The following is a 9,455-nucleotide window of genomic DNA, read 5'->3' as shown; positions in this document are numbered from 1 at the left end:
CACCTTGAACGGTCTGTTGCAAGGGAGACCAGGCGGGACACAGTACCTGAAATGGTGAGAAAGCTCCAGCGGGGGCAGTTGTTCCTGGCAGCGGGTGCAAGTCGGTGCTTCGTCCAGGGAAAGAGAAGATTTCAATTTGGAGGAAAGCTGGAGGTCGTTGCACTGCCACGGAAGAAACCAGCCACTGAGTTTCCCCGTTAAAAGGTACTACCCTTTTATTCGCGGTAGTGGTGAAGCGTGGCTACCCGGCCACCGGGGTGCTTGGCACGGGCGATTCGACCATGAGATGATCCAGGAAGGCGAAAAGAGGGTGAACTGGTTAACCCCACCAGTTCAAAGGAAGAAGACTCTCCTGGAAGCAGATCTTCTCTGTCGTTGGGAAGTGGTGAGTCGGTTCAGCAGGGCTCCACTGGTGGTGTCGTCCTTGCAGGTCGGCTCAGCTTCTCCCTCTTCGGATTCTTTAGGTCCTGTGGTCACTTCTGAAGTTCCAGTCCCCAAAGCCCTGCTTTTATGCAGAAAACCCCCATTCATCAGTCCTAGCTGTCACTCAAACATGATAAGTGGTGACCCGGGCGGCTCACCACTGGGCAAATCACACAAGAGTGCGACTTGCGTTGCCGAGGCAACTCAGTCCAGGGTGCCTATTCCCCCCACCCACACATCCTGTAGACCCAGAGTGGCACCACCGTTGGAGGCTTCTGTGTAGAAGCCCGCCAAAAGTGGAACAAAGGGCTCGACTTGGGTTGGAGTTACAGAGGTGAACACAAATGTCATTTTAAAACCGAGTCCTGGCAAAAAAGACCCAACCGGGGAATAAATATTAAATAAATAACCCAGCGGTATCTTTAACATTGCACCAAAAAAGTGGTGCGTTTAAAATGAATGTGAATATTCCATAGGAAATATTCTGGTGGAATATTTCGCGTGGTAACCACTGCCACCAGCCAGAAACTCGACAAGGGGGGACTGGACAGTGCCCCCTTGGAAAACAGATCCAGGGGCAATCTAATTACCCCTACCAGTACTTCCACAATATGATGGTTTGTACTGGTTCTGTTCACAATTTGAGAGTAGTAAAGCAAATAGTGACTTTACATGCCCTGGGAGACAGTAGTCAGTCCCAGGGTATGGAGTCTATGTTTGGGGGCCACTATGACACCCCTGGGTTACTGCACTGAGGGTGCTGTGTAACACATAGCTCTCAACCATTTATGTCGCAAAGGCGAGTGAAAACACCCGATTTTATTTTTGGCGGGAGAGAGGCCCATTGAAACGAATGGGCGTGCAGGAGGCTTGGCGGGTGAGTCAGCTGTTTACAAGGCGGGTGACACCCGCCAAAAGCGTGAGAGTTGAGAGCTCGGGTGACACCCGCCAAAAGCGTGTGAGTTGAGAGCTTTGGCATAGCTCTCAACTCTCACGCTTTTGGCGGGTGTCACCCGCCTTGTAAACAGCTGACTCACCCGCCAAGCCTCCAGCACGCCCATTCATTTCAATGGGCGTCTCACCCGCCAAAACTAAAATCGGGTGTTTTCACCCACCTTCGCGACCCAAATGGTTGAGAGCTATGGCTTTGGTAACACACTTACCAAAAACACATGAAGCCCTATGGAGTAAAAGACCCCATAGCCCATAAAACACATTACAAAGTCAAAGGACACTCTCAAATCATGCCTATGAGTGGGAGAAAAAGAGTCTCACTCTTAGTAGGAGAAAAAAATAAAACCCAAAAATCCAGCAAAGCTGCTGGGGGACTCACTAGGTTTGGGAAATTAGCCTTAACAGAGAATTCTCCCTAACACCTGCAACGCCCACTTTGAAGAAATGTGTGCTGGTTCTATTTCTGGGTTGCGCCTTTTTTCCCCCACTAGGTGGTGGTATAGCTGCGCGCCACACTTGTTTGCCTTGCTGCTACTTTGATCCTCTCGCTGGTATCCGCCCCTCTTGCACCCCTTCTGTGTCTCTCCTCAGCGCCGAAGAATCAAAGCGTGACGTGGATCAGGAACCGGTCGCGAGCAGCAGATAGAAGAGGTAAGGAGTGCTGAAAAGTAAACCAGGGAGTGAATAAAAAGCGAGAGCGATGGCATAGTGAAAACCAAACAAATCCTGAAAAGAGGCCGCCGGTGACAGCTGACCTAGAGCCCGGGGAGGGATCGTGAATGGGGTGACTCCTTGCAAAGGAATACACCTCCTTAAAATAATGGAGAAAAGTGAGAGAATCACGTTCTACAAAGAGTGGAGCGGTAGTGGGGGGGGCTTGCTCATCTTGGACACCCTGTACTGGGGTGAGGATGGACTGCAGCCAAAAGAGATGAGGCAGTGTACCCTCTGAAAACCCTGGGAAAGGGGAGTGGCACTTTGTAGCGGATACCTTGTAGGTTGGGGCTGGGGAGCGTATGCCACGTCTCGTGGAACTTGAGAGGCACTAGTTTTCACTACCCAATTGCCTTGAGGAGGCAAGGAAGGGGGACTGAGGTTACATAGTGTAAGTGGTAATTTGATTTGTTCAAAGGAAAGATGAGGTCAGCCTATATGCAGACATTTTCTTTTTCCTGTTCCATCGAATCTCCCAAGCAGAAGGCAATGTTTTTCTATTGTCACCTGCCAGTAGGCGATCCAATCGTGCTATTTTGATTTTGTGTACGTTTTGATGCTGTTTTACATTTTCTTGTGTAACGACAAGGCCCTAAGCCACATTATGCAATGTAAACAAGCATTTGCAAATTCAGTACTTTTGTCATTTTGTATTGTGAAAAAAGATTGTATCTGTAGTCCCACATATTGGTGGTCGTACAATGTGTGCAGCCGTTATACGATAGTCCACGGAAGAAAGATTGACCGTGGAAAAATACAATGTTTCATGGTGAAGTTCTAAAGTGTTTATTGGACAGCACGTTAACCAAAGCCAAAATTATGGCAGCACAGTCAAACTGCATATTCGACTGTGTACTAGTGTCCAAAAACTGTGATCCCTACCTTTTGGCATCCTAGTTTCTATAGCGACATGTGTATCTGGTCAGATGCCATGACATGTACTTATCTAAGGCGTGCCACTATCTTTATGCAAACCGCACTACTATTCTTCAAAAATTGCTGTCTCCAGCTGTACTGTTACGGTACCCTTTATAACGGTGGCCTAATAATGATCGGAGCAAGGAGTACCTCCTCAAATCATTTGACACAATCTTCCCAGCGTTTCTCATTTGGCTCAAAAGAATGAATACCACAAAAATGACACTTTTGCCAAGCCCACTTAATATGAGCCTGCACTATACTGACGTGGTCATATGCTCTATTAGAGAAGCCTATGCTACCCTGCCTTACATCATCAAAAAAGGCTTTGAGCTGCCTTTGCAACCCGGACTCATCGGGAGTCTACTACTCTTTTGCATCACTTTGACAAGAAAGTTCCTTACTGGTATGCCATCAACGAAGGATGGCACTAATTTACTTGACCTTAGTGGCCTGAACATCTTCTACCGGACTTTATAAAACCTCGCGATACTAATTCAATACTAACCCCAAAATCGCGTTCTCCTATTTTTGGATCAATCGGTGCTACTAAAAAAGCATGTAACATGCATAAATTGGGCCAACAAAACAACAACTCCCCCTACTCCCCTTTTACTAAACAGATCTTCCAAGTATCGGGCCCAAAAAAATTCCAATTAGTAGTCCTTTTTTCATATCAATCGTGTCTATCGTTTTCTGATGGTTACATCAAATGTGATTACTTCTATGTATATCAAACTACTATCTTGCCCAAACCACATACACACGTTATAAAATTCACACCAATGAACACAAAATAAATGAATGGAATACAGTAAGTACGTATACAACTAAAACACCTTGACACGTATACATAAAATGGACTAAAGATTAAACTGAAAAACTGCATATATTTATTTGCGGACAGCCCGACAAGTTTAGTTTCCAGTTAGTAGGAACCTTCTGAATTGAGTTAACACGATGCACCAGATGGGGTACCCTAAAAGGGGAGAATGAAAACAATCCTGTCACTCGTAAGGAAGATCGGTAATTCTACTGCTGCTAGATAACGCAGTAAGTTACTTGTGCAATCAGGAGTTGAAAACGAAAGTTGTTCTAAGTAAAGCCTTGACCCTTCTTAATGGGACCTGTAAATAAGGGAACACGGACGTTGTCCTTTCTCTGTAAACTAGAAAAGGGGTGTACCACAAATTTCAAACCTACATGAGACTTTCCTGGTATGACACTGGACCAATTCAGGCTACTATTCCTCTTATGTGCCTACTTATTATGTTTTTAAAATATTTGTAGTGCGTACTGCCATTGCTATGGCCTCCAAGTGCTGCATGGTGGAATGCCCTTTAGTAAACTAGTCTGTGCATACATACAAATAAAAGATCATTACCTTGCACGTGAACAGTAATTAGAATTTAGGTGACTATTACATTTCTAGCAGAGATGACTAGTTCAAAGACTGTATGAAGGCATGCCAAGCACTGTGTTCAGGGGCAGATAGGATAGCTTTGTCAATCACTGTGTGGCAGCTGGACCGACATTTTTGTTGCACTGCTGTATTCTATGTTGCACAAAAGGGGATGTGTGCTCTTGCATCTGTTCGTGCCAATCTGCTTTCTATAGGTTTGGTGGAGAAACTTGGGAGTACGTTATCCATAGGGAGTACGCTATCCATAGGGAACAGCCTAAAATCTGATAAGAGTACAGTGCTCTGGGTGTGGTTAACCTCTGATGTCCACTAGTGTAACATGGCTAAAGAGGAGAGCTCAGTTAGTGTTGATATGCTAACGGCTAGACCTGTGGTGGCATTCTGTTTTTTTTTTTTAGTGTGTAGTGTAAGGTAGGAGGGAATCTTAGAGTGCAGTGTGCTAGTCGGGAAGTCGGGAGTAGGCCTTACCAGGCAAAACAACCTGCAACCCTGCACTCCCACCAGTGAAGTAACGTTGCTGAAAATGTTGAGGGGGACGTCACCTCTAAAGGAAAGTGGTGCCTGCCTGTTAGGCAAAGTTTGTATGCAGTACCCTCTGGGACCACTACACACAACTAGGACTACAGGTGTAAGCAAAACCAAACGTTGGTATAAGTCTGTACCACACAGTTTTTGGTAGCGAGCTGACCAGCCAGGCTTATCTCAAGAGGGAATGTGAGCTTGTAAGGGTGTTACACAGAGGTCTAAAATTACAAGTATTCAGATAGACACTTATACTCCAGGTTTGTTGGTAAAACATTTATTAATTTATTAAACAGTCAGTTAGGAAACATTCACTAAAAGTAGGCAATCAATATCACACAAAAATATACTAGAGTACTTCACACTAACCGGTTCTGAAACATTCAAACTACTTTGAAGTAGGAACAAAATGGCATTCAGAGCATTTGAAGTAGGAGCCAAAAGGCATACGTTAATAAAACGAATAATAGTTACTTTAAAACGGTGCAAATAGTTTGAGTTCACCAGAGGAGTTGATACAATGCAATAGGTAGGCCAAAGTCAATCGACTAGTGTCATGTATAGGTAAAACGGTTCTGTATTTAAACGGAAAAGTCTTTGCCACGGTTCTCAGAAGTAGTTCAAAGAAGAAAGGTTCATATGTCTGATCACAAGCTGAGTAGGCCTGCAAGTTGCCAAAGTTGTACACACTTTTGCAGTGAGAGGTGAGTTCTCTCGGTCGGGTTTTCACAGTACCTTAGATTCAAGATAAAAGATGCAGCTGAAGACTTCTGTTCCTGGCAGTTCTGCAGATCTAGCTGTTCCTGAACCTCAGTCATGGGGAGAAGAGGGAGGACGTCGGGGGGACTCCTGTACTGCATGGGGACTGGTCAACTGGCAACTCTTCGATTCCGGTAGCTGTCTTCAAGCACACAAACTGGTGTCCTTCTCCCTGGCTATTCGGTTTCCTGCAGCACTCTGAGGAAAATACAACCAGCTCTGAGAATGGTGTCCAGGTGGCTTACAAGTTTATTGGTCCCACCAACACAAAGGAAGAAATCGTCCTTGAAGGGCTTCTCTGTCGAGATGAACTTTGCGATTCGGACCTGTAGCAGGGCTTCTCCGGCAAACCAACGGTCCAGGAGTTGCAGCAGCCGTCCTCTTCCAGCTCGTCCTTTGGTTCTTTCGTTCCAGTGGCCGACTCTGCCTTCCAAGCCAAGAGACTCGCCTTTTTAAGTTTTCTCTCATTCATTCCAGCCTAGCTGCCACTGGCCCAGCAGGGTGGCTGTCCTTGCTGGACAGTCAGCCAGCCAATCACGCCAGAGTGCATTTGGGTCTCCTAGAAGACGAAGCACAGGGAGTTTTGGGCACCACCCTCACTTCCTGCCCACCCCAGGCACTCATGGGCCAGAGGCGGTCTTCAGTCCTGCAGCCCGCCAAAGGAGTAGGAACAAAGTGATCAAACCTGGTTTTGCGCGCATAGACAAACTCTAGAAGGACCTTTCCAAAAAGAAATGGCGAAAAAAGAAGACCGGGACCTGTTTAAACAAAGGGGGCTCAGACGCCGTCTTGAAAAATTTGGCTCACATGATTTTTAGCTACTGGTGTTCGCGGTCGGGAAAAATCATGGTAGTTTGTTGTAAAACCACTGCCACCAGCCATTTTGATAGGAAAGAGTAGCATTTCACTTCTACATGAGTTTCTAGACATAGGGGATACTAGGTAACGCCTCCAACACTCTATTGGAAGATAGCGTGTGTTGGGTCTAGGAATTTAAAAAGACTAGTAAACAGTAGTTTATCCCAGAGAAGGTGTTTAAACCTTGGGACAGCCTAAAAGGCTTCCTTGTGTCACCGCACTGAGGTGCTGCGTGACACACATGAAAAATGATGCATATGGAGTTGTCTAAAACCCCATAATCAAAAAGAAACAAACACAGAAAACACATTGAATTGAAAAGTTCAAAGTCCCAAAGTCTAGCAAAGGAGCTGGAGGGCTCTAAGGTGGGAGGAATTGGCACATTTTGAGAATTCTCCCTAACACTGCCAAAAGAGGGAGACATAAAGGTGTGCCACAAAAGTTGGGGATAGGGGGACAAACGCTCTTGCCTCCTACCTGCAGAATTACACCCATGACTCCCACCCCTGACCTTTTGCAGACAGGTCCCAATCTCTAGCTCTCAATGCCACCCCTCTTTGTCTCTGTCACGGATAGATGCATTGTACCCCATGCAGGACAAAACAAGCATCTGCGAGCTGGCAGATGAGGGAAAGGGGCTGCGTGAAACTAAGACATTAACATAACCTGCTAAGGTTACCCTCACCCTAAAACGCAAGTGCAGGATGGCCGATAGAAAATGGCGTGCTTTGTGTACATCCTCTGACAAATTGGCCTGCCGTCTGCTCCAAAGACCATATCGGCTCTCTGTCCTACCCAAGAAGAGCCCATGTCCGAGCCCGCGTCTCTGCGGCATCAAACAACCCGGCCGAACTCTTTAAAATCTGCAAGGAACTGGCCAATCCTGCCGCAGTCTCTACCTCCCCTATCCCCTCCCAGGCCCTCTCTACGGCACTGGCTTCTCACTTCATCTCTAAAACTCAGGACATCCTGTCCTCTCTCTCCTCCTATCCCCCAGCTCCCCCTACTCCCTGCTCCTCCTCTGGCCTCTCTGCAGCCACCTCACCTCCCTCCTTCTCTGCCTTTCCCCTGTTCTCCGCAGACAAGGTTTCTAGACAAGTCCAATCTATGAACGTCTCGTCGAAACAGGTTCACCCCTGTTCCTCCAAAACTATCAAGGACCACATCAACTCCCTGGCTCCTGCCCTGGCTGATTTCTGCAACCACTCCTTCGCCACTGGAGTCTTCCCTTCCCCCGTGAAGCACTCCCTTGTGCACCCTCTTCTTAAGAAACCCTCTGCCGACCCCTCCTGCCTGGCTAACTATCACCCAATCTCCATCACCCCCTTCCTGGGCAAGCTCCTGGAGAAACTGGCCATCTCCCAGCTCAATCTCCACACTGAATCTGTTGGTTGTCTTCATGACCATCAGTCTGGCTTCAGAGCTGCCAGAAGCATGGAAACTGCTCTCCTGAACATCTGTGAAGACCTGCTCTCCAACCTTGATTCAAACACCCTGTGTGTTCTCATATTACTTGATCTCTCCTCTGCCTTTGACACTGTCAACCATGCCATCCTGCTCAATCGTTTCCGTGATAACCTGGGTATCACTGGTCAGGCTCTGGCGTGGCTGACTTCTTTCCTCTCCGATCGACCCTCCCAGGTCCAGCTTGGGTCTTTCCTCTCGATATCTTTGTCTCTACCTGTGGTGTCCCCCAGGGATCTAACCTCTCTCCCTGGCTGTTCAACCAATACCTGGCACTCCATGCCCACCGCATTGCCGCTCTCTGCCCCAACTTTCAGTGCTATGCAGACGATACTCTGCTCATTTTCAGGCTACCCTTGGCCTCCGCCTCTTCTTCCCTCATCTCTGACTGTCTGTCTGCCATTCAGGAGTGGTGTGCCGCCAATGACCTCTGCCTTAATGCCAGTAAAACTGAGATTCTACTCATCGGCACACCCACTCCCTCCTTCCCTGCAGGTCTCTGGCCGGCCTTTCTTGGCCCTCTTCCCGCTCCCACCTGCATGGCAAAAAACCTTGGAGTCCTTTTCGACCCCCCACTCTCCTTCTCTCCCCACATTTCTGATGTCTCTAAGAAGTCACACTACCAGCTGCACCTCCTCAAAGGTATTCTTCCTTTCCTCTCCTTCCCCCAGAAGCTCACTGTCTCCAGAGCCCTGGTTCTCTCTAAGCTGGACTATTGTAACAGCCTCTATCTAAATCTGCCTGCCTCTACTCTCCGCCCTTTGCAACTTATCCAGAACAGGATTGCGAGACTTGTCCTTGGCCTCAAGCCCAGGGATCGTATCTCTCCTGGACTGAAATCTCTGCACTGGCTCCCAGTGGCTTCGAGGATTAAGTTCAAAACCCTCTGCATTGTCCACAAGGCCTTCTGGGGCCTGGGGCCGAAATACCTCCAACTCTCTCTTCCTAAATATCTTCCTTCTCGACCATTCCGCTCTTCCGGCTCCAAAACCCTCAGGTACAGTCGCTTCTCCAAGCAACGAGTTGGTGGTAGATCTCTCTCTTCGGCAGGGGCCTCCCTCTGGAACAGCCTTCCTGCCTCCCTGAAACTTGAGAAGAACCATCTCCGGTTCCGGAAGCACCTCAAAACCTTCCTATTTGCTTCTGCCTTCACTCCCCCTCTCCCCTGTTGATTTTTCTGACCGATACTGCACTGGATACCTGGCCTCCCTTCTGATCTTGGGTCCAGGCCCGCCAGTTGTCCACCTGCACTGCCTCCCTGACAACCGCTGAACCTGGGGACTGTTTTCTGTATGCTGACAGTCCCCCTACCAGCACGTATGTTCTGCACTTACTGTACACTTGCCACCTGCTGGCCGTTTTTATTTATCTTTTTTTATTGTACTATCCCTTGTATTGCACTCCCCCCCCCCCCCTTTCA

At 47.8% G+C, this 9,455-nt stretch overlaps 1 protein-coding gene across 1 annotated transcript in view; it reads left to right on the top strand.

Annotated features, from left to right (window-relative positions):
• Nucleotides 1–1,821: 1,821 nt before the first annotated feature.
• Nucleotides 1,822–9,455, top strand: part of LRRC59 (leucine rich repeat containing 59) — a 162,919-nt gene continuing 155,285 nt past the window's right edge. The window contains exon 1 of the mRNA XM_069654878.1: nt 1,822–2,028. The gene's annotated coding sequence lies outside the window, so the exon portion shown is untranslated. The remainder of the gene's footprint in view (nt 2,029–9,455) is intronic.

This window comes from Ambystoma mexicanum, chromosome 3q (genome assembly GCF_040938575.1).
Source record: "Ambystoma mexicanum isolate Mex_15411 chromosome 3q, UKY_AmexF1_1, whole genome shotgun sequence".
NCBI classification, from domain to species: Eukaryota; Metazoa; Chordata; class Amphibia; order Caudata; family Ambystomatidae; genus Ambystoma; species Ambystoma mexicanum.
The sequence above is the reverse complement of the archived record's forward strand: the minus strand, read 5'-3'. Positions and strand labels throughout refer to the sequence as shown.